Raw genomic sequence first — 6429 nt, 5'->3', positions numbered from 1 at the left:
TCCTTCCTGACTTTCAAGGAGCCTCTCTCCCAGGAAGGGATGTTTGGGTGCTTCCATTCAGAAGGACTTGCTGCAGGATACCACTGACCTCTGAAAATTGTGTACGGCGAGACTAACGCACCATCTATTTGCAGTCTAGATCTCTGTCCATATTCGCAGATGTGAGGACACACTGGACGTCTTTTGTGTCTTTCTTATGCAGTTGAAACTCAGCAGTTCCAATCTAAGTTTACAGCCTCTGCCCTCAAACTGCACGAACCAAGGAATGACCCCAGATCCTCAAAGAAACCAATAATCTTGAGACTAGAAAACAGACAGTCATAAGCTCTGTAAGGAAGGGATATTTTGACTCTCTTCTCCCTGTCTGCTTTAGCTAGCCCATTGCTAAATAGTGCTGTGCTTACTTCCTGGCTACCACACACGGAAGCTGCCTTATCTATTGTGGTATTTTAGGGAAGACCTAGAGAAACTGAAGATTAATGTATGCAACTAGTATCTAAAGGGCATGTTCTAGGCAGAAGGCAAAGTGAATGCAAATCTTCCCAGGAGGCATAGCAAGGGGGTGTGGCCTAACGGGATGGTGAGAACGGGCCAATTAGAGCAGCGGTAAATGCTTATTAGCTCAGTTTCTGCTGAGCACTTTCTTTGAAAGGCACTGGAACTAACTGTTACTGATAACATAGAAGGAGACCACTTACCAGGAGGGATAAAAGCAAGACTTTTGGTATCTCCTTAAGCGGTGCTGTAATGGAAGAAAATTTCCACAGGAATCCATGTACCGCATGAAGCAGTTCAACTTGTCTCATTCCACAAATCACTGGAAAGAGAACTCAAGACATTAAGAAATCCATTAGAGCTGCATGTGCCAATGTTCCCAATGCTCCTGGGAGCTTCCAGGCCAGGCCAGCCAGGGCTACGCAGTGAAATCCTGTAATTTATAAAAAAAAAGCGTGCGCACGTGTGTGTGTGTGTGTGTGTGTGTGTGTCCGTCCAAACGCTACTGGTCAAGGCGCAGTGCCTTATTCTTCACTGTGGTCATTGTGACTACTGAAAATCTATTCATCTTATTTATGTAACTGAAACACCACCACTTTATTTTCTGCCTTTGTGAGGCTGCCCTTTTGTCTTAGGGTTTTACCCCTGTGAACAGACATCATGACCAAGGCAAGTCTTATAAGGACAACATTTAATTGGGGCTGGCTTACAGGTTCAGAGGTTCCATCCATTATTATCAAGGTGGGAACATGGCAGCATCCAGGCAGACATGGTGCAGGAAGAGCTGAGAGTTCTGTGTCTTCATAGAAAGACTGCTAGCAGAAAACTGGCTTCTGGGCAGCTAGGATGAGGGTCTTAAGCCCAAGCCCACAGTAACACACTTACCCCAACAAGGCCACACCTACTCCAACAAGGCCACACCCACTCCAAAAAGGCCACACCTACCCCCAAAAAGGCCACATCTACTCCAACAGGGCCACGCCTTCTAATAGTGCCACTTCCTGGGCCCAGCATATACAAACCATCACGCCTTTTAAAATGTTATCGTGGCCCATGCGCCTGAAGTCACAACAAGTAGGATGCTGCAGCCCAAGAGATCTATCAGCCTAGGAAACAGCAAGACCCAGTTTCAACCAATCAGCAGTTCTTCAGAGAATCAAAATCATGCCCTCTTTGTCTTTCCGCAACCCCTTGTTTTACAGGGTTTAATGTCCTCGGGTTTATTCATGTCACACTGGATGATGCTTCCATCTTTTTAAAGGTCAGTAATCACGTTATGTATATGCCACATCTTCAGGTCATTTTTTGCTTAGGTGTTCTGTTTTGGTTTTGATTTTTAAGACGGGAGTCTCACTAGGTAACCCAGGTTGGACTTGAGCTTTCTAAGTAGTACAGACTAGACTCTAATTCTCCTGCCCCTACCTCAGGATATCTGGGATTACATACATGTGACACCACACTCGGCTTTTGACTTTCTATCTTGCCTGTTGTGACCAGTGTTGAATGCACACGTGAGAGCAGCTACTCCGTGACACAGATTCCATCCGATTTCTGGGTCACGTGGTAGTTTTAGTCTTTTGAGGAACCGCCAAGCTGCTTTCCTCAGTGGCGCTTCTAATTGACATTTCAAGCAGAAGCTCATGGAGGTTCCTTCTCCTCATCCTTGGCAAGCTTTTCCTTTTGTCTTTTTAAACAATAGTTATTCTAAAAGATGGGAGCTCATTTTAATTTGCCTTTGTGAAAAGGTTTAATTTGTAATGTTATTTTTTTTCATACACCTATTATGTTTGTAGGCTTTCTTTTGACAAATGCCTGTTTTTCTGCTTCAGGTTTTACACCTGAGTCTTTTAACTATTCTGAGTTGATTTTGGTGTGTGAGATGAGATGTAGGTCTGCATCGCATTTTATTCTGCATACAGACATCCAGTTGTCCCAATAGCACTTATTAAGAGATTGTCATTTCCCAGTGTGTGTCTTTACTTGTTTGTTCAAAATCAATTGACTGTAAGCATGTGGATTTATCCCAGAGATGTCTAGTCTGCTTCACTGGTCAGTGTGTAGTCAATTGACTGTAAGTCTTTGGGGAGATCTCTGTTGCACTGGCCAGTATGTGCTTTGTTTTGCTTTCTTTTGGTTTTGTATCAGTCACACCGTTTAGTTTCTGTTGTCCTGGAGCTCACTATGTCACCCGGTGTGGTGGTTTGAATGAGCAGTGTCCAACATAAGCTTAGGTATTTAAACACGTGGTCCCTAAATGAATGTGTTCTTTGGGCAGGTTTTAGGACCCCCTAAAGGGTGAGGCTTGCTGCAGTGGGAATCTCACTGGGGTTGTACACTTTGAGGGTGTGTAACCTCTCCCCGCCTCCAGTTCACTCTCTCTGCTTTGCATGTCAGTTAAGATGTGGTCTTTCAGCAGCATCCTGCTCTGGCTGCCTGCTGTCATATGTCCCCCAGCATTATTGACTGTCCCTCTGGACTCAAATCAGAAATAAATGGTTTCTTCTGTAGCATGCTTTTGGTCATGATGGGTGTTCTTGGTTGACCCAACTACATCTAACAATTAACTGAAACTGGAAAATGGGGGTTCACACCTGTGAGGGATTTTTACTTAATTCGGAGTGGAAGATCTACTTCTAATTCACATCTTGAGTCCAGAAGACACACCTTTAATCCAGATCTAATCTGGGCTACGCCTCCTGCTGGAAGCCTATGTAAGGACTCAGAGGACTTCACTGGGTTTAGAGTTTATGCGTCAGGATTCCATCATCTAATAAAGACTTGCTGAGGGCTGGAGAGATGGCTCAGTGGCTAAGAGCATTGGCTGCTCTTCCAGAGGTCCCGAGTTCAATTCCCAGCAACCACATGGTGGCTCACAAACATCTGTAATAGGATCTGATGCCCTCTTCTGGTGTGGTCTGAAGACAGCTACATGTACACACAATTAAAAAAAAAAAAAAAAAAAAAAGACTAGCTGAGACAACCGGCCTCAGGGATTCCTAGATCTTCTAAGAAGGTAGACATCTGATGTTGGATTAGCTAGACTGCAGCCTGTAAGTCATTCTAATAACATATATATTCTAGTAATAGAGAGAGAGAGAGAGAGAGAGAGAGAGAGAGAGAGAGACTCAGTCTATAAGTTGTTACTCCAGAAGACTCTGACTAATATAGTCATGTTATTTTTATCACAGCAATAGAAAGATAGTAATACAACCAGGATGTCCTCAAACTTGGAGCAATCCTCCTGCCTTTACCTCTTGAGTGCTGAGATTGTGGATGAGAGCTACCAAGCCTGTTTTGTTTTTTAAATTAGTGGAAGGAGTGTGTTTGGTTGGGATTTTTGTTGTTGTTGTTTGTTTTTCTGACTGCTAGGGATTGAACCCTGGTATTGTGCTTACACGTTCTATAACTGAGTTAGTCCCAACCTCAGAAGGAATACGTTTTTATAAATATAGTCAACTCAGAAAACTACCTAAGCCTTCCTTTATCTCATTTGCTGAGCCTTATCTCATGCACGACCTTCACATCAACACTACTTTTCCTTCTGTCCTTTCAGAGAGTGTTTGACCCCTCAACTCTGCTGTCTCTTCCCTGACTCACTGAGATGGTACTGTTTCCTCTTGTGAATCGTCTACAAATAGACAATTGTAAAGAACCGCTTAGTGATTTGCTGATTTTTTTTTATTAATTATTTTCAACAATTACACATTTCTCCCTGGAGATGATCATGGAAGGAATCACAAGGCTCCATGGAGCAGTAAAACATTCAGTGAACAGGCTCCTGAGGAATGTTAAATGCCCTTTTATTTTTATAGTTTGGAATTTCTTGATATAGGGTCTTGTCGTGTGGCCCAGGCTGGCCCTGGCTTCAAACTCTATTCTTCTGCCTCAGTTTCCCAAGGGCTAGAATTACAGAAATGTTCTACCATGCTTTCTTAAATATCCTCTTGACAGACTCTGGAAAATAAAATGCGGCTCAATAATGAACTTCTGAGTTAGTTATAGTCTCCAAAGGAAATTAACCACAAGGCTCCTTACTGTCCCAGGTTAGAGAGCTAAGCCCTGTTGTGTCTCCAGGCCTTCTTCTGAGCCTTGGGTGGCCTTGATCCCCATCCTGACTCTGTGTACAAGAAGGGGTTGACAGCTTTCCTCTTGGTCACTCATCTTCCTGGTGGAGATTCTGTGTTATCCCTCCAATAAGCTTTTCTCCGTATGCAGCAAGTACTCAGATGTCTTCCTGACATATCCCATTCTCTGTGTCTTATGAACTTGTTCTCTCCCACCACGGTGTCACGTGGCACCTTCTGTGGCTGTTCTTAGCTGTAGTTCTTAAGAGCTCTAAGCCTCTCTATGCCAGAGGCATCCACCTTTCTTGTTGCGTATAATTTAAAAAACATGCTATCTCTTTGCCTGGTGCAGTGGCCTGTGCTTTGACCTCTCCTGGTTCCTCTAGCTCCAACTAGATTTGAAGCACACCTCCATGTGTGTCTGAGGGTTTCTACAGAAGATGAACTGAGATACTCCTCTAACATGAGTGGCACGTCCCCATAGGCTGGAGGCTCAGACTGAATAAAGGGGGTGCAGAATGCCCCCCAAGTAGCCTCTCTTCCTTTTCTTCCTGCTTCTACACATGAAGATCTTTCCCTACCACATACAATATAAGGACACAATGCTAGGAGCATTGCAAGAATGCCTTCCTGAGCGTTCTGTACAGAGGAATCTGCATGTACTGCAGATTGCTGGTGATTCTTGTTCTGAGTTAACCCCACACACACTTCACACAAAACACACAAAGAATGGACAAGATTCAATGGCCTTGGGTCTATAAACCATCACCTGCTACTGGAGAGGGAGACACACAGTGGGAAGTCAATCTCAGAGATAAGAGCCACTTGGCCAGAAGGATAAGCCTGAACTTTTAATTGGGTTTCTTTGTTCTGGTTCTCTATAAAACCACTAATGAGAAAATACTTTAGAAGACAGATTTCACTCTGACTTTCTAGATTGCCCGGTTTCAGACTAAAGCTCAGCCCTAAGACTCAATTCCTGGCTTTTGCTGATGTGACAGACACCCGGTCTATTTACAGTACACCATGTCACTGTGTGGGAGCAGATGCAGCCAAGCTGAAGCATCTGAAACTGAGGAGAAAAAAAACAATTACTCCTTTAAATGGTTTCTGTCAGGTATTTGGCCACAGCTATGGAAAAGTAACAAATGTATACTGTTTAGTAAATAGTGTTGTTGCAGAAACTGTCTCAACATGGGAATACATATGTGCATACATATTATACGTGAATAGTATTTTATTTGGGGTGTGGTGGTTTGAACATGCTTGGCCCAGGGAGCGACACTATTAGGAGATGTGGCCTTGTTGGAGTAGGTGTGTCACTGTGGTTGTGGGCTTTAAAACCTTCATACTAGCTGCCTGGAAGCCAGTCTTCTGTTTGCCTTTGAAACAAGATGTAGACCTCTCTGCTCCTCTGGCACCAAGCCTGCCTGGATGCTGCCATGTTCCTGCCTTGATGATAATGGACTGAACCTCTGAACCTATAAGTCAGCCCCAATTAAATATTTTCCTTTACAAGAGTTGCTTTGGTCATGGTGTCTGTTCACACCTATGAAGCCCTAACTAAGACATGGGGTGAGTAAATTCTGAAAAGAAATATTTAAGGATAATGAGTTGCAAGTCTGAACGTTTATTGATTGATTCATCGATCACTATGCTAGGGAGAGAACCCAGGACTAAGGAAGCACTCTACCCTAGAACTCCATCTCAGCTTCTGTCTCCATGTTTTTGAAAAGCCATCTGGAGATGGTCTGAGTTGTCAAAGAGACTGCTTTTCTGAATCAAAACAGAAAACGGTTAAAAGAGATCATTTCTCCCACCTGGAACATTATCTCTTCACCTGCTTCACATTTTTTATTTTATTTCACAT

This window comes from Arvicanthis niloticus, chromosome 13 (assembly GCF_011762505.2).
Source record: "Arvicanthis niloticus isolate mArvNil1 chromosome 13, mArvNil1.pat.X, whole genome shotgun sequence".
NCBI lineage: Eukaryota > Metazoa > Chordata > Mammalia > Rodentia > Muridae > Arvicanthis > Arvicanthis niloticus.
Note: the sequence above shows the minus strand (reverse complement) of the source record.